Below are 20,229 nucleotides of genomic sequence, written 5' to 3'. Positions count from 1 at the left end.
CAGCAAGCCTAATTTTTGTTACATTTGAGCATTTTGAAATGTCCTCAGTTTGAGAATATTATCTTACTGGGGGTAGAGGGAGAAATAAGGAGGAGATAAGGGAAATCATCAAAAAGGCATTATTATTGGAAACCTTCTTGGCATCTGCTAACTATTGTGAGAGGGAAATTTCATGGTTAGGCAATGTTAACAACCCTTGGTGAATTGGTTTGCTTCGTTTTAATCCAGACAGGTTGCCATACTAATCAATAGAGACCTCTGCTGGTTCTGGCCCATGGAACATCCAAAGATTGTTAATCACATTTAATAATTTTTTTTCATTAGCAAAATTGCTAGCTGTGTAATGCTAAACTATATGATAATAAAAAGCACTGTGCTGGATTTAAAAAGTTGCAGCAATATGTTTCACTCTGAAACTGTGTTTGGTTTACTAGACAAACTGTTGACCTAGTATAATTACCATGAAAGTTTATTCATTTTTCTTTGTTATGAAATTGCTTCTGCTTTTGCAGAGAAAAATAGAAAAAAGGCTGCAAAATGAGCACATTAATCGCGATTAAATAGCTATTTTGGTTTTCCATTGCATCACTTTGGACACATAGCAAATGAATACTAAATTGTTGAAATAAATTACATTAGTTATGTCTGGAAATTGTTGAAGTCCAGCAGCTTTTGTGCTTGGTACAGGCTGTTCCTGAATATTTCAGAATTTGAGCATTACGAAGACGGGAATTCATCTTTCAGTATGACACTTGATTTATGCATAAATCCAATAGAGAAGAAAGTTTCTTGAAATTATTAGTTCAGAGCAAAGGCACTTAAATGAAGATTAAGGAATGTATGTTGGCTTTAAGGAGGAGATCCTCATGCCGGTTGGTGCTGTCTGCTGCTCTAGTAAATGTACTTTTCTCCTGTACTTTTTAATAGAACTGAAGTCTATACTTTGAAGTGCATGCAGCATACCTTCCTGTTGTCTTTTGAGACTGTAATTACATGCTTTGTGATTATCTATACTATTTCAGAAACTGATGCAGGACATAACAGCTCTCAGATAGCAACAACTCCGTTAGGTAAGTGTTCGGTGTTTTAAGATTTGGTTGGATTGAGAAATGCCTGGAGAAAAACTGAGTATGCAAAACATGCACGCATATCATTTATAATGTGAATTGTGCAATTGAACAGAACAATAATGAATATTGAACCTATAGTCAATTATTGGGCAGTGCTAAGAAGTTTATATTTCACTGTACTGCATACCGCCAGTTTGGAACAGTTCAGCAAAGTATAAACATATATTTTATTTGTTGTGGTGATGATCTCAGCTGATGTTATTACTGGACAAGTCAGATTCCAGGCTGAAATCTCATTTGAAAAATCATGTTTTGTTCTGCTTTCATTTAATGATATGTTCTTTCATGCAATACTGCAGGTGTGTTTTAATAATAAAAGAAGCATTTATTCTGCGAAAGAAATAAAAATAGAATAGAACAAACCAAGCTATTTACATATAACACAGGTTGAAAGATTCTGAAATGCTGTAAATATACAATATTCCATCTTATTCCATTTTTACAGTACTCAAATATCAGAGAGAACTCAGAGAGGTTGGTGGAAAGTATAGAGGGGATGTCAGAGGCAGGTTCTTTACGCAGAGAGTTGTGAGAGCATGGAATGCGTTGCCAGCAGCAGTTGTGGAAGCAAGGTCATTGGGGTCATTTAAGAGACTGCTGGACATGCATATGGTCACAGAAATTTGAGGGTGCATCCATGAGGATCAATGGTCGGCACAACATTGTGGGCTGAAGGGCCTGTTCTGTGCTGTACTGTTCTATGTTCTATGTTCTATGTCTATGTAACTTCTTCCTCTATCACACTTCTTGGTTGACTTAATTGTTGCTTTCAATTTCTGGTCTTTGAGAATTTGATAGCTTTTTCCTTGAGTATTCATACAACTGAGTTTATACCTTCTCAGATTCAAATAACCCCTCCAGGGCTATAACTGAATCTTTCTGCTTTGGAACATTTAAACTAAAAAAAATCTTTTCATTGAGTTAACCTATTTCTAACAAAAATAGAAATTGCTGGAAATGCACAGCAGGTCTGGCAGCATCTGTGGAGGCAAAACTGAGTTAACATTTCGGGTTCAATAACTCTTTATTAGAACTGTTCTGAGAAGGACAACAGGATCAGAGACATTAAATTTGCTTTCTCTTCACTGATGCTGCCAGACCTGCTGAGGTTTTCCAGAAATTTCTGTTTCCGTTTCTGATTACTGTTTTCTTTAAAGGAATCTATTTCTAACCTTACTGAACTAACTCCTTCCAGGAGAACTATTTCATATATCAAACTTCAGCTAAGACACTGCAAACTGAAGTCAAGAGGTTCCAAGCTGTGGATGTTTTGTCCCCACAAGCAAAAAAGTCAATTCTCAATCCTTCCAACTGAAAGGAAGACTGAAGCTCTTCAATATTTATTCTATCTGCTCTTAAAACTCACTCCAGGAAAGCAAATTCCCAGTAGCACTCCAGGAACAACTCTCTTATTATGGTTTCAAAACAACACAGCTCCAGAAACATTGACAAAGTAGTCATTATATCTTCATACACATATAGCAAATTTCTCATACCACTTGTTCAAAATCCAAAATGAAACAAATGATCTTGAAACATATATAAACCACATAATTTACATCATATTGTTTTAATGTGTTATATGTATTTACTTATTTTTGAGGACTGTAATTAAATTTTCTTAAATGTGAGAATACTTTTTGAATGTACAGCAAAAATTACAGTCCTAAACTAATATTCCAAATAAATAGAACCCTAACTTGATGAATTGAGATTGACCCAAACTTAGAATTGTCTAAATTCAGTTATTTGCTTTGATTGTAAACCTACCACCGTGTAGTCATAAATATTTAAAGGTAAAAGCAGATAAGCTCCTCGACTCTGAAAGCTTGTATCTTAGGATCCTAAATTAAGTAGCCACAGAGAAAATGGATGAATTGATTGAAATTTTCCAAAAATCTTTTGATTCTGGAGAAGAATCTGAGGATTAGAAAACTGCTAATGTGACACCACAATTCAAAAAGGGAAATGAGGGAAAAAGTGAGTAACTATAGGCTGATTAGCCTAACATCTATTGTTGGAAGACTATTGGATGCAATTATGAAGGAAGTAATAGCAGAGCATTTGGAAAGATATAATCAAATCAAACAGACTCAACATGGCTACATGAAAGGGAAATTGTTTTGAGCAATTTTTATCAAGTTTATTGTGGAAATTTCAGAGTGGATAGAGGTGAGCCAGTAATTGCGTCATATTTAGGCTCCCAGAAAGCTTTTGACAAAACACCAAACAAAAGGTTAAGTCATTAGATAAGAGCTCGCAGTGTTAGAAGTTATATATTGGTATGGACAGGAAATTGACTAATGGGCAGGATAAGAATGGGATAAGGCATTCTTTTTTCAGGTTGGTGACCCATGACTAATGAGGTTCTACAGGTATCAGTGTTGGGACCACACTTATTTTCATTATATATTCATGATTTTGAGGAAGGAAGTGAATGTGCTGATGCCAAATTGCAGACTGTACCCAGATATGCACACAACACAAAAATTTGTTGGAAAGGCAGATTGTGAGGGGGATAAAACCAGTTTACAGAGAGATATTGCCAGGTTGAATAAATGAGTAAGAAGTTGGTAAATGGAAAATAATGTGAGAAAATGCAAAGTTGTTTAGTTTTGAAGGGTGAACAAAAGCACAGAATATAATTTAAGTAGAGAAAAGCTACAGAAAACTGTAACACAAAGGGACTTGGGGTACTTGTACATGAAACACAGAAAGCCTATGCGCAGAAGGTAACTAGAAGGCTTGGGGACCGCTTTGCAGAAGAGGCTTAGGGACCACTTTGCAGAACACCTCCGCTCGGTTCTCAACAAACAACTGCACCTCCCAGTCGGGAACCATTTTATCTCGCTCTCCCATTCTTTAGATGACATGTCCATCATGGGCCTCCTGCAATGCCACAATGATGCCACCTGAAGGTTGCAAGAACAGCAACTCATATTCCGCTTGGGAACCCTGCAGCCCAACGGTATCAATGTGGATTTCACAAGCTTCAAAATCTCCTCTTCCCCCACTGCATCCCAAAACCAGCCCAGTTCTTCCCCTCCCCCCAGTGCATCCCAAAACCAGCCCAGCCTGCCTTCGCTTCCCTAACCTGTTCTTCCTCTCACCCATCTCTACCTCCCACCTCAAGCTGCACCTCCATTTCCTACCTAGCACCTCATCCCGCCTCCTTGACCTGTCCGTCTTCCCTGGACTGACCTATCCATCCCTACCTCCCCACCTATACTCTCCTCTCTACCTATCTTCTTTTCTCTCCATCTTCGGTCCACCTCCCCCTCTCTCCCTATTTATTCCAGTTCCCTCTCCCCATCCCCCTCTCTGATGAAGGGTCTAGGCCCGAAACATCAACTTTTGTGCTCCTGAGATGCTGCTTGGCCTGTTGTGCTCATCCAGCTCTAGACTTTGTTATCTTGGATTCTACAGCATCTGCAGTTCCCATTATCACTGGTCTAATAGAATGAGAGCTTTTGTTTCAAGTGGCTTGGAATATAAGAGAAGGAAAGTTTCACTGCAAATATACAAGTTGCTGGTGAGACCACATCTGGAGTACTGAGGACAGTTTTGGTCCCCTTATTTCAGGGAAGATATCATTTTATAGGAGGCAGTTCAGAAAAGGTACACTAGGATGACCCCTGGAATGGAGGGATTGTCTTAACAGCAAAGATTAAACAGGCTGGGATTCCACTCCTTGGAATTTGGAAAAATAAGGGGTGGTCTCATTGAAACAAATAGAGTTCTTAACGGGCTTGACAGGGTAAGTGTTGAGAGGATGTTTCCCCTTATTGGAGATTCTGGAATCAGAGAGCATAGTCTCAGAACGAAAGGTTGCCAATTAAATATTGGGAGGATGAGAAATTTCTTCCCAGAGGGTTGAATGTCTTTGGAACTCTTTGTCACAGAGAGCTTTGAGGTAGGGAGGGTAGAGTCCTTGTTCATTTTTAAGGGTAAGATAGATAGATTCTTGATCTAGTAGAGGAATCAAGAGTTATGGGAAAAGGACAGGAAAATGGATGTGAGGAATGTGAGATAACAAGGTGCAGAGCTGGATGAACTCAACAGGCCAAGCGGCATCTTAGGAACAGGAAAGCTGATATTTCAGGCCTAGACCCTTCAGGAGGAATGGGGGAGGGGGAGGGTGTTCTGAAATAAATAGGGAGATGGGTAGGTGGATCAAAGATGGATAGAGGAGAAGATAGTTGGAGAGGAGACAGACGAGAGAGTTGCAGTGGGAGACAGATCCCCTGAGGCTTGTCCAGAGGGAGGAGGGTAACTTCTTCAGGGTAGGCATCCTTAGAAGAGGCTTCGTAGTGGGGTTAAAATTGTATCAGAGATAACAGAAATTGCAGATGCTGGAGAATCCGAGATAACAAGGTGCAGAGCTGGATGAACACCTTGTTATCTCAGATTCTCCAGCTCTTGCAGTTCCTATTATCTTGGATGTGAGGCATGTTGGATTTGCTATGATTCCATTGAATGGTAGAAAAGGCTTGAGGTACTGAATGGCTTGCTCCTGTTACTATTTTGCAAGGTCTTAAGGTCTTATCAATGTACACCATGTCTCAGTAGGAGGTATGTTCACCTCTTAGCTACAAGAATGTGAATTCAGTCTAACTCCAGGGTTTGAGTGCAGAAAGCTAGGCTGACAATCCAATCCAGTTTGGAGGCAGTGCTAAATCTTTGAGGGTGTTGTCTTTCAAATGAAATGCAAAGCCAAAGTGGCATTGTGCCTGCTCAGATGTATATATTAAAGAGCACAAGTACTATGTTGACGAAGTGCAGGAGAGTTATACCTAGTGTCTTGGTTAATATTTATCCCTCAATCAACATCACAAAAAATGCTAACATTTATCACATTAATATTTGTGGGAGTTGGCTGCATGCAAATTGCCTGTTTCCTATATCACAAAACATCAAAACTATTCATTAGCTGTGAAGTGCTTTGAGATGTCTGCTTGGTACAAAATTAGCGAGTAAGGGCTCTATTTAGTAATTTCTAGTGCTACATCAAATAAGTATATAAATATGAGGATAAAGCAGGTAAAAGTGTGGCTTATCCTGAAGGGATAGCTTTGGATTTTCTGGGCATTGGAACTGAACGCAGGGTTTGAGGATCTGTGGATGCTTTTCAGGTTGCATCTGAACAGAACCAGCAGCAACATAATTGATAGGCAATTTGTGAGAGTTTTTGTTTCAAATTAAAGAGGGAGGCAATAAAGTTTAAATTGACCACCTCCTCCTGCCCCAAAAGAACGGAAGTAGACAAAAAGCAGGTAACTGTAGGCCCGTTAGCTTAGCTTCTGCAGTGGGGAAAAGTGCTTGAAACTATGATTGAGGAAGAAATAGGGAGACATCTGGGTAGAAAGTGTTCCATCAGGCAGATGCATCATGGGTCCATGAAAGGCAGGTCATGTTTTACTAATTTACTGGAATTCTTTGAAGCCATTATGAGTGAAATGGACAACAGGGAACTGGCGGATGTGGTGTATCTGGATTTCCAGAAGGCATTTGACAAAGTGCCACACAAAAGGTTGCTGCTTAAGATAATGGTGCAGTGTTATGGGTAATGTATTAGCATGGATAGAAGATTGGATAAATAAGTGTTTTTCTGGTTGGTGATTAGTAGCTAGTGGTGTGCCTCGGGGATCAGTGTTGGGGCTGCAATTGTTTACAATTTACATAGATGATTTAGAGTTGGGAACCAAGTGTAGTGTGTCAAAGTTTGAGGATGACACTGAGATGAGTGGTAGAGCAAAGTGTGTAGAGGACACTGAAAGCTAGCAGAGGGATATAGATAGGTTACGTGTCTGGCAGATGGAGTAAACATGAAGTCATCCATTCTGGTCAGAATAACAGCAAAGTTATTTCTTATTTATATGGTGAAAAAGTTGCAGCATGTTGCTGTATAGAGGGGCCTGGGTGTCCATGTGCGTGAATTATAAAATGTTGGTTTGTAGGTGCAGCAGGTATGTAAGAAGGCAAATGGAATATTGTCCTTCATTGTTAGAGGGGTGGAGTTTAAAAATAGAGAGGTTAATGCTGCAGCTGTATAGGGTGCTGGTGAGGCCATACCTGCAGTATTGTGTACAGTTTTGTTCTCCTTATTTGAGAAAGGTTGTACTATCCCTGGAACAGATGTGCAGAAGGTTCACTGGGTTGATTCCAGAGTTGCAAGAGTTGGCTTATGAGGAGAGATTAAGCAGAATGAGACAATACTCATTGGAATTTTGAAGAATGAAGAGAGATCTTATAGAAACATATAAAATTGTGAAGGGAATAGTCAAGATAGGAGCAGGACAATTGTTTCCACTGGCAGGTGAAACTAGAACTAGGATCATAGCCTCAAAATAAGGGGAAACAGATTTAGGACTGAGTTGATGAGGAACATCTTTACCCAAAGGGTTATGAAGCTGTGAAATTTCCTGGCCAGTGAAGCAGTTGAGACTACCTCATTGTATGTTTTCAAGGCAAAGATAGACAGATTTTTGATTGATTGATTTTATTGCCACTTGTATTGAAATATAATATTTACGAGTAGTATAGGCCGATCACAGGAAGCAAAGAATGTACAGATCAAAATGACTAAGAGGCATAGAGGTAACATTGCAAATTACACTTTTTGAGGTTGGAGTCCATTCAACAGTGTGAGAATGGCTTGAAAGAAGCTGTCCCTGAACCTGCCTGTGCGTGTGTTCAGGCTTCAGTATCTTCTGCCCGATGGAAGATGCTGTAGGAGATCATTACCGGGGTGTGATAGGCCTTTGATGATGTTAGCCACCTTTCTGCAGCAACCAGATGTGTAAGTAGAACTCATGGATGGAAGGTTGGCTTCTGTGATGGCCTGGGCTGTGGACACCACCTTCTGAAGTTTCTTCTGGTCCTGGGTAGAGCAGTTGCCTTACCAGGCTGTTATGCACCCAGACAGTATGCTTTCCATGGTGTATCAATACAAGTTGGTAAGGGGCTTTATAGACATGTCAAATTATATGAGCCGCCTGAGGAAGAAGAGATGTTGTGTCTTTTGACTGTTGCATTTACTTGGGAAGTCCAGGGCAGGTCATCAGTTATCATCACTCCGAGGAACTTGACGTTCTCCACCCTCTCAATCTCAGTACCATTGATGTAACTGGGGGTGTGTTCTCCTCCCTTCTTTCTGAGTTGATGATCAGTTCTTTAGATTTGCTCTTATTACATCATATCACCAAACCCTCTATCTCCCTTCTGTATTTTGAATCGTCATTGTTAGATATCTGCCCCATCACAACAGTGTAATCAGCAAACTGATAGATGGCGTTCATTTGGAATTTGGCAACACAGTCGTAGGTGTTCAGGGAGTACAGTAGGGGTTTGAGGACGCATCCCTGGGGGGGCGGGGGGGTGCTCCAATGTTGACCATTATTGTGGAGGAGGTGCAGTTACCTATCATCACTGATTGCAGCCTCCTGGTAAGAAGGCTGAGGGTCCAGTTGCAGAAGGCGGAGCCAAGACCAAGGTCACGTGGTTTGGAGATCAGTCTGGAGGGATTATTAGTGTTGAAGTCAGATCTGCAGTCGAAGAGCAGGAGTCTGACATAAATGTCTTTGTTGTCCTGTCATTCCAGGCATGAGTGCAGAGCTAGGAATATGGCATTCTCTGTGGACCTGTTATGTCAGTAGGCAAACTGCCAGGGATTGAGGTAGGTTAGGAAACTGGAATTGACATGGGCCATGACCAGTCCCTCGAAGCACTTCATGATTATTGAAGTGTGAGTTAGTGAGCAGTAGTCATTAAGGCACACTGCCTGTGTTTTCTTGGGTACGGGAATGATGGTGGCCTTCTTGAAGCAGGTGGAGACTGCAGCTTGTAGGATGGAGAGACTGAAGATGTTGCAAATGCCTCTGCCAATTGGTCCGCACAGAATCCGTGTGAATAATAAAAGAATTAGTACCGTAACAGTAAAGGAATTTGAACAGTAAAGGAATTATTTGAACAGTAAAGGTGAATGGGTGAATAGGTGGAGCAGAATGTATTTGGTTAGAGTAATGAAATAACAAAAGTGCAATTGTATTGCTCGATACAGTTTCTATACCGCAAACTAGTTGGAAGGATGTAGAGGAACAATTCCGCCAGAAAATTACAGACAGCCTGAAGATTTACAGAGTTGTTATGATGTGGAACTTTAATTATTTGAATAAAGACTGAGATAGTCTTGGTACAACAAACTAAGCTTCTAAGGCTCATTGATGGTACAGTTGACACATGAATGCATATTCAAGTACACATTCTTCCATCTGTTTCTGTTTAAGAACCAAGCAATATAGCTTACTCATCTTTGCCCTCATTCCATTATCGAACCCTGTCAAAATGAGTGTGATTCCTTCTGCATGCCCATTTTAACTGGGTGACCATCACAGATAGCGAGACCTCCAACTGGTGCAAGACATTTACTTTTAGGCACCAGTAAAAACAATAAAAAAAACTAACAGAAGCTGCATTTGCCTCTGCAAATAGACAGGGACTGCTTGTCCTTCCAGCACTGAAAAATTCATAGTCAATGATTAATCAATGTACATAGCACACGTTTACTGAAACCAGATGTTAATTAAGCCCTGACTGGCTTGTTATGCTTGACACTGCACTGAGCTATCCCGCAGAAGGTAATGCTCCTTCTGCTCAATGTCATCTTACTCTTTAGAAGACTGCTCTCTCTCTGCTTGCTCCTCAGTCTCCATCGCAGTTCTCCTTGTCTGTTTCAGGGAGCAGAACAAAGCATATAAGGAATATGTGGCACACTCTGACTGCACTGTGCTGCATGGCAGAGTGTTACAAACATTGGAATCTCATCTTCAGCAGATTTATCATCTCATTTACGAAGGCCCTGGTTGAGGAATGGGAAGCATTGTACATTCACAATGCCTGTATCAGATCTATACTCACCCAAGGTGTAGGATTATCATTGGCCCCGGGCTGGATAAATGATGTTGGGAGGGGCATGGAAGGCTGGTGATAACAGAGGGGTTAAGCAAAGTGCCAGGGGGGAGGGTCTCCCTCCTTCCCAAGGCCAAGTCACTGGGCCAGCAATCAAACATTCAGGCTAAAGATCAAGGGAAATGCATTCAAGTCCTACCCTGTAAGTTGGTGCTATCTAAATTCAATCAATAAAACCTGGAATTGAAAGCTTATAAATGAAGTGTTATAAAATTGTCATTGATTTTCAAATGCACCCATCTCATTCATTGATGTCATTCACCATAGGAAATCTGCCATCTTTAACAGATGAAATTATATTAATGCTTCAGAATTGTTTCTGTTTCAAGTCAAATGGAACGATGATATGTTGCTAGTTTATGCCAGATGCTCATCAGGGAAAAATGTGTACGCTTATTTGCTCTGATTTCATATTGGGTTACTAAAGCCAGCAGGAATTTCAGTCTTTGACAACTTTACAAAGATTAAAAATAAATGGGTGAAGTTTTCTCTGCAAAGCTTCAGATGCACAGTTTTACATGCTAGTAAGCTATGTCCTAGTAGTTCAGATTTTTGGCCTCTGTGATCCCCTATCTATTGAAGAGGAAGATTTATCTTGAGCTTAAAAGGCTTCTAATTCTCCGGCTAATGCGACGGTAAAGCAGCATGAAACCATTTCCTCACGGTGGTATCACACACCTCTTGTCTCAGTGTGATTCATATGTTTCCACATATGAATTACATTACATAGCTTCAACCAATGTATAACTCTGTTCTATGAATGGCAGAAAAGTCTCCCAACTACCAGAGGACATGTCCTCAAAAGGGCAGAATTCGAATCCCTTCTGTAATCTGCACTGTAAAGGAATGTTATTGTTAAGTTTGGTGTCATTTCTGCAACTTATTCTCAAATGGAGTAGGGGAGAAAAATACTGTACATACAAATTTTGAAAGAAAACTTTCTGAAAATTTCTTCTACCAAATCTAAAACAACATCCCTTTGAGTATACTAAAGGAAATAAAGGTACTCAAATTCTTTCCTGCTGCTGAGACATCAGTATAGCATGTCTCCATGTTTGGAAATAAGAAACAAGAAAACATTTTGAAAGCATTCAGCTGGTCAGTCAGATTTAAAAAGAGCATAATGGAAAATGTCAATCCCATGCCCTTTCGATAGATACCGTCTGGCGATCCTTTAAGGGGAAGTATAAAATCTATGGGGATTTTACCAGTTTCCCTAACTACTCCAGCAGTAATTCAAAAGTGATAGAATAATTGACCACTTACATCTAATGTCGGAAGCTTCTGCTGGAACTCAACTTGAAATTTAGGGAAAATGCTGATGATTGTATCGGCATTACTTTCTCACCCTGTTCAAAATATGGCAGAAATACACAGAAATGTAAACAGTATATTCGGAGAAAGAAATAAAGCAAGACTGTGCTAGAAGTTAGAAATAATAACATTTGGAAATGATCAATTTGAATTAATCAAACGAAAAATAGAAAAAAGGGATAGATGTGCAACTGACATTTTAGGTTTTATGTAAACTCCGTACTATTCAATTTCTCATTCAGGAATACTCATTTTAAGTAGCAGAAACATTCCTGGAAACCATTACTTGTACTGAAACTTGAGCAATAAAATAAGTTTCCATACTTAAATCTGTGCAATATCAGATGTGTTCCCAATGTCCGAGCATAAAGATAATTTTTTGATCCTAACATAAGTCTTATTGATACGCCATAAATAAAGAGCATGCAAAGAATGAGTAAAAGAAACCAACACTCACCATCACTGAGATGGGAATGGGCTAGAAAAAGAAACAGAAAAATATAAATAACAGTTGGCCATCTGGCCATTCGAGCCTGCTCCACAATTTAATACGATCATGATTGACCATCCAACTCAGTACCCCATTCTAGCTTTCTCTCCATGCCCTATGAACTATATATATCTTCTTGAAAGCATTGAATGTTTTGGCTTCAACGCTTTATGTGGCATTGAGAAATGAAGAGTTTCCTTCTCCACTTGGTGGCAGCTGAACATCTTAAAAATCCTGGTGAATTGTGGGTTCAAAGAATGTTAAAGCACATCATAGTATTTTCATCAGTGCAGCCTCCTGTAGCAGCACCCTCTAATCTCTCTGCTCACTTTAAATTTCCTTCCATAGAAGGGTCGTTTTAAAAAGGTTTTCAGTGCTCCTTCACAGAGATGGAAAACCTCTTATCTATGTATTACAATGTTAATTGCATGCTTTATGATTTTTATTCTTTATCAATCCTACCTCTCGTTCAAGATACAACAACTCTTCATTAGTCAGTAGTTCACAGCAAGAATGTTCTCAACTTTATTTCAGTCTCCTTTAGAAAATCCTCGCCTGTTGGCCATAAGGCTATGTATGGAAGTAATCTAGCCTGTTCTGGAGAGTTACATGGCAGGCCACGCCCAATCAATTAAGAGCAGGGTTCCGTGTCAAGGTCCCAATAGTGACAAACAATCCCCTGATTAATTTAGCCCAATCAAGAGACAGGATGTAGTCACTAAAACCAAACTCCTTGTCTTTGCTTCTGACTATCCTCATCCCCCATTTCCTCTGAACCATACTCTGTTCCTTAGCTTATCCTTACTTATCTTTATTCTTTGTTCCTAAGATGATCAGATGTCTGCTTTACCACCAGCAACCACTGCTTCTTCTAGCACTGGTGGCATTGATGAACATCCTAAAACTGATTGGCTGTCATATTTTCAGCCGGTAGACCTTCACCATTGGGAACCTCTGTCACAGGAAAGGCCCTACAAGGGAGACTTAAGTGTATGAGGGCCTTTAATTCTGTCAACCCTGCCTCCATGCCAAATGGGATTTCCCTCTGGTTTTCTGACAAGCGGGTGCGGTTCAGTTGATCTGTTGAAATTTCAACCCACACCTTTGCAAGCAGATTCAATTGACTTATCAAAGCAATGGAAATCAATGTGTTCAGGGATGTGTTTCTTTGGGCCTATGGCCGAGCAGTTAACAAGAAAGACTGTAGAGTTGAACTTTATTTCTTTATTTTTCTGTCTTTACATTCTATATTTTGGTTTATTTGTCAGTGTTTTAAGGTGGCGCCAGAGACTGGTGACACAATGCAACACTTTCCATTGTATTTTGTAACAAAATACATGTGACAATAAATAAGTCAAATGATTCCCACACTCAAAAACCATCCCATATTTTCTAACATGCTATACCTCGGAAGTCTCATCCTTATGCTGCTAAGAGGAATGGCACTTTGTCCGCTAGCTTTTATCTTATCTTTTTTCTTCTTGATGGTCTACACTAACATTGTGATAGAAGCCCAAGTGAACTTGCAATGCTGCTGATTTCTCATCAGTGTTATCAAATTGTTGGATGGCAATTCCAAAATAATGGTTTGCTTCTTTTAGGAATAATGAATCCTTCTTCACTTAATGCATTTTTAATAACTAGCTTGTAGACTTCACTACATATTAGGGAGTGAAAGAACTAAGAAAAACAAGCAAAACCAGCTAATGTGTGTATCAGCTAAAATGTGCCTCGTACACATGTTGAATCTTACTGTTTGGACACTTTCTTGAGCAATCAGTGGACATGAGCTGAATGTTGCACATATTTAACAGTAGATCCAATACGTACTCAAGCACTCTGTGTGAAGTTCAGGACATTTTTCACATTGCCCACTTTAAGGATGGACTTCGATCATTTGGCCCACTTCTTTATAACAAGCTAAACAGCAAATGCAACAAATGTTTTGCTAACTGCTTCATAACAAAGCTATGGAACTTGTTTTTACTTGAAATGGAGTATTAGTATATTTCTCCAGGTGTCCTACTTACTTACATACCTTTAAATCTTCATAATGATATGATGCTTCTCTCCATTACTTCACTGGGGTTACGTGTCTTCTTTCATTTATGACTTTTCTCTGGACTTGTCTATTTTACATATATATTTCCTACTGCTTCTTTTCAAAATTGAATGAATTAGCTTTTGTAACACTAACTGTTCAGCTTCGAGGAAAGGCCTATATTTGAATCAGTACAATTTCCATTCTACATTTTTATTTCCTACATGAGAAAGCTTCATAAGGAAATACATGTCTGGTGGTCATGAAAAATGCTCTTTAAATACAAGATTTCCGTTATCTGATGTATTTTATTTGTCACTGTAAAAATTACAATATTCAGTGGTAAAACTGACAGAAATTACAGCAGCCTGTACTGATATTGTTAGTAAAAAGTGGTAAGTGACTTCATGCATTCGCTATCAAGGTTGGACCATGGTAAGAATATTTAACGTGTTCAAAATTCAGCTTTTCGTATTTGTGGTGAAGTTGGGTAAAATATTTTGTACAATCTTTCTACTTTCTGATTCTGTAATAAAAACAGCAAACATGTTAATACCTCAACAAATGACAATCTGGTATAAATTACGTTGCGATAGTTCTAACACAATTTTAATTGCTAAATTAGAACACATGATGAACATAAGCAAAGCATGCAAATCATTAAAAGGTTATGTTTTCCATTTGTTTTTAGTAGTTCAGAAGATAAGTCTGCAACACTTTCACCACAAGACACAAAACAAATGACATAATACATTCTAACATGCCTGCTAATATTGGGCTGAACATATTTTTGCAAGGAAAGTACCTTTATAAGCCTTGGCATGCTGTATTGTCTAAATTTTCAGACAGAAGGATTGTATGCAGACATGTAGGATTCTCAATTATATCTCCAGGAAACAGAGGGCTGAAAATAAAGGTAGAATTAAGCCCGAAAAAATCTAAATAATGATTGGAGTCAAAATAATGCTCTGCTTCTTTGTTCATCCATTTGCATATCCTTTGCAAGATCTGCAGTTAGTGTTAAGTATGGTAAGCCTGGCTGCCACTTTGGAATATTTTGCATCTTTCAGGCTGATGATGTGGAATAGGTTTTCACTTATTGTAGTCCTGTTAGGACTCTTGCATCATTCTCTCAGAAATAGCAGAAGGAGGTTTATTATTTATTTCTAAATTCCATCAGAGCAAACAATGCCAAAAAAAAGGTAATTGGTCATTAATCTTATTTGCTATTTGTGGATCTTAATGTGGGTCTATTCACATACTGCCAGAAAATTCCAAGCAAAAACAATTTATTAAATGCTGGGAAGTATTGTGAGGTCATGATAAGCCATTCTGTAAATCCATGTTTATTCTTTGTCAAGAGATAATGGGAACTGCAGATGCTGGAGAATGCAAGATAACAAAGTGTGAAGCTGGATGAACACAGCAGGCCAAGCAGCATCTCAGGAGCACAAAAGCTGACATTTCAGGCCTAGACCCTTCATCAGAGAGGATGTTCTCTGATGAAGGGTCTAGGCCCGAAACGTCAGATTTTGTGCTCCTGAGATGCCGCTTGGCCTGCTGTGTTCATCCAGCTTCACACTTTGTTATCTTTGTTCTTTGTCAAGATATCTTTCTAGTTTATTTAGGTTTTCATTGCAATGTAGGTGTTGTCAGTAACAACAGAAAGGATCTTAATCATTTCAAACTTGAAGAAAGATACCCAGCTAAAATTAATCTACATTTTCAATCAACAAGTTACAATTATTGAGTAATATTGAACACATGAATTCCAAACATTTTCATCTTTGCGTATTATTTTGGGATAATCGTTTCCTGTAGAAATGTCCTAACCATCAAGCAGAAAGAAGATTATAAGGAAGCCTCTTGTGGGTGTGATTATTCTTTTCCTTGGTATCTGTCACCTAATACATGAGGAGTTAACTGCAACAACACAAGTTTCTATGGAATTCTGAATGTACAGAAAATCTTCTTACAATACTATCTTGAAGTGGTGAATGATAGTAAATGATTGCGTATTGAACAGAATGGCCGTAATATATATTTCCCATTTTAAGAGTGGTTGGGCATTTTTCCATTAAGCAAAAATACATGTACATGGCTTGAACATCTACACAGCTAGAAAGCAGCCGAAGATTACTTTGTATGCAAGTTACTCGTAAGAAATTTTTGCATTACCAATTATTTTCGTAAAGTTCCCTGAAAGCAAAGATAAATTGTTGCTTTTCTAGTTGTGAAGACACCACATAAAACACTAATATCAAAATGAGGCCTTTCAACAAATCTTTTGTCATTGAAAGAGAGACAGCTTTTAATAGTCTCAGTAAGATGCATGATCTTTCTAAGCTCAATCAGCGTTTATGATGAAAAAATGATGAAATAGTGGCTTGAAATGAAATATCTCCTGGTTTAGCTTTGGTTTGGTAAATGCTGTAAAGACAGTAATGAACATTTCCATGTGGCATAGTCAACACAGTAAGTAGACAAGAAGAAATTTATCTGATATCTTATATCGTTTAGAATAACCTCTCAATGTAGTGATGTGATGTGCGCATATCTTTAATGGGATGCATCTTAATCTATTGTCAATCAATACATACAGGATATGATATACTGGTCTGATGACCAATGGTCAGCCTATGAGCAACAGTAGCCAAGCCACACTCAGGTGCATGTATTGTAGTCTCCAAGTTAAATGTAGCTGCATGTAATCTTCGCTCCAAATAAGGGGCTGATATTGCTGTTGTCAGTCCAGTTGCATGCTTGGTATGCTTACATCAAAGGGAACGCAGAATATAAGACTCACTAAACACCAGCTCTGTTACAACAGCTGTATACAATGCCAAAAGGGGGAAAATGACATTGGCTTAGATACGTCTTACCAGACCAAGTTTCTACTATTTCACACATTGTTTTACCATTTTTGTGCAATTGAAAACCTGCACCTTGAAATGGTACGGTTTAGTGAAATTGATGTTTGTGACATCCACTTCACATTACGTCTTGAAAACCGAATACAGGAATGACTAATATCATGAGATAGAATACAGAAGACAAATGTTTTGTAGATAAGAGTAACTCGAACAGATGTGCGCAGGTTGATCTGAATACTTGCGCAGTGATGGAAAAATGTCTCTCAAGACTGAGCCTAATGATAATAATAATGCACATTTTGTTGGTATCTTGACCAGAGAAAAACTTCCCAAAGAGTTTCAAAATCAGACAAAGCTGAACTAAACAGGGGACTATTATCAACAATGATGAGAAACTTGGTTAAAGAATTAATGTTTCCAATGTATCGAAAGGAGCAGAAGAGGATGTGGGGTCTGTGAAATTTAAGGAGGGAGTTTCAGAGCATGAGGATGATGTCAAGGCAGTTAGTCATAGAATGCAGCGAGTGGAAATTATACAAAATGGCAGAATTTGAGGAATGCTAAGTTCTGTGGGGAAGGGAGGTTAGAGGAGGTTGCAATGATAGAGATTTTCAAGGGACCTAAACTTGAAGATGAAACTTTCACTTTGGATGGAGAACAGTGAGCAACAGTAAGTTAGGGAGATTGTAGGTAGTGAGTGTGTGGGATTTAGATGAGCTGATATTTATGAAGGAGTATGATGTGAAACATTCAGGAAAGTAGAGCAAAGTTCAACCTGGAGATGAGGCAACAGGTCTGAAGTAATAAGAAAAAGGCAGAGAAACTATTGTTGGAGATCTCTCTGCATTTCATTAGGTAAGCATTAAAGGCAAACAGTGTGGAGGAACATGATAAAGATTCCGAAGAGTTGAAATCAAATAGTGCAGAAAGATCACAATCAGAGAGAAAGTCATTTGGAACTTTGATTTTAGCTCACTTACTAATGTAGCAGGGGCAAAAATCTGAATTGAATGATTTAACCATAAGAAAAATGGGAATGGATGTAAGCAACAACAAAACACCACAGAGCTTTGAAGTTGCAAGGGAGCTGGGCAATAAGTTTCCTAGGATGGAGGGATGAGTATGGACTTTTTGAAGACGAGAAGTGTTGATGGTAATTTTGAAGGGGAGTGTGATGGTACTTAAGGGAAGGGAACCATTTGCAATGCCAGGTAGTCTAGGCGCTATGAATGAACAGTTGATTGCTTAACTGTTTTGTGGGGAATGGAGGCAAAACTATGAGTGGTGGGTCCCATGTACCTGGAGATTACATTAGAGGAAATTAGAGTGATAGTAAAGCAATACAGTTTCAAGGAAGAAGGGGGAGATCCTGAAGAATGCCCGCTAGCCAAAAGAAATGGTTAATAATGCAGAACAACTGGATGCTAGCCTCAGTTTCAGTGATGCCAAAGTTTACGAGCTCCTCATATTTATTGTTGGGTGTGAGGTTCAAGAAGATGTGTGACAAGAGTTTAAAGAATAGGTTGGTTTTGGAAGAGAGAAATTGGCTTTATTTTTATAGATTAAGAAATAACAGGCAGGTTGATCGATGTGAGACCCAATAACTTCAATGCAGTCTACTCACATCTGGTCATGGACGACCAAACCAATTGTGTGCTAAAAATGCTTAAATACACAGATGTTGCATTTTATGCAGTGAGTGTTTCTGGGTTGATACCAGCCTAAAATAGATAGCTAGTGCAGAGATAGGTTGTAGTTACACATAGATGGCCTCTGAGATAAGCTGTGTTGTCACTATAACCTCAGTATTTAATCCATCAGCATTTTGCCAGAATGTTGGAACTCTGCACAGCACAGACCTGCTTTATAGCTTCGAACATAGAACATAGAACACTATAGTGCAGTACAGGCCCTTCAGCCCTCGATGTTACGCCGACCTGTGAAACCAAACTGAGCCCATCTAACCTACACTGTTCCATTATTATCCATATGTTTATCAAATGACCATTTAAATGCCCTTAAACTTGGTGAGTCTCTACTGTTGCAGGCAAGGCATTCCACGTTCTTAGTACTCTCTGAGTAAAGAATCTACCTCTGACATCTGACCTATATCGATCACCCCTCAATTTAAAGCTATGCCCCCTTGTGCTCGCCTTCTCCATCCGAGGAAAAAGGGTCTCTGTCTAATCCTGTATAATCCTCTGATCATCTTGTATGTCTCTATTAGGTCACGTCTTAACCTTCTTCTCTCTAACGAAAACAGCGTCAGGTCCCTCAACCCTTCCTCATAAGACCTTCCCTCCATACCAGGCAACATCCTGGTAAATCTCCTCTGCACCCTTTCCAATGCTTTCACATCCTTCCTCTAATGTGGCGACCAGAACTGTATGCAATGCTCCAAGTCCGGCTGCACCAGAGCTTTGTACAGCTGCAACATGACCTCGTGGCTCCAAACCTCAATCCCTCTACTAATAAAACCTAACACACCGTACGCCTTCTTAACAACCCTATCAACCTGGGTGGCAACTTTCAGAGATCTATACACATGGATACTGAGATCTCTCCGCTCATCTGCACTACCAAGAATCTTACCATTAGCCCAGTACTCTGTATTCCTGTTACTCCTTCCAAGGTGAATCACCTAACACTTTTCTGCATTAAATTCCATTTGCCATCTCTCAGCCCATCTCTGCAGCTTATCTATATCCCTCTGTAACCTGCAACATCCTTCTGCACTATCCACAACTCTACCAACTTTAGTGACATCTGCAAATTTACTAACCTATCCTTCTACGCCGTCATCCAGGTCATTTCTAAAAAATGACACATAGCAGTGGCCCCAAAACAGATCCTTGCGGCACACCACTAGTAACTGAACTGAACTTCACCACTAGCTGTTAACAAACATGGGCTAAAGTTAATCATGAAGTCCGGCCTAAGCATGTATCTAAAACAAAAGAAGCCATGTGAGAACATTTCAGGAGCAGTGGAGACAACATCTGAATGTTGACTGTGCTTTCCTTAGAGGAATCGGAAGAGCCACAAAGTGAGATTTAATGGCCATGAACAAAGGTTGAGGAATCACTTGACATACATTGTCAGAAAACGTCCCCAATACAGTCTCTTAAATCTGTTCAAATGATGCAATTGGTTGAAGTAGCCTCCAAAGTGGTAAGTCAGCACCAGCTGAGCAGGCCTGTCCTTTCTAAATTAGTTCAAACACTTTGAAGGTCCATTGTAGGCACTTAGATAGGAACTGAGGAAGACTCAATTCCATAGACATGGAAAAGCCTGCACTTGAAGTAGCAACAGTCTCAGTTTAGTACTTACATGCAGTGGAGTCTTCTGTTGAAGAGATCCTCAGTAAATCTGTGAAGCTTTCAATGCTTTTATGCTTTCAGAACCTCATTATTG

The sequence above is a fragment of the Stegostoma tigrinum genome, chromosome 9 (genome assembly GCF_030684315.1).
Source record: "Stegostoma tigrinum isolate sSteTig4 chromosome 9, sSteTig4.hap1, whole genome shotgun sequence".
Lineage (NCBI taxonomy): Eukaryota > Metazoa > Chordata > Chondrichthyes > Orectolobiformes > Stegostomatidae > Stegostoma > Stegostoma tigrinum.
The sequence above is the reverse complement of the archived record's forward strand: the minus strand, read 5'-3'. Positions refer to the sequence as shown.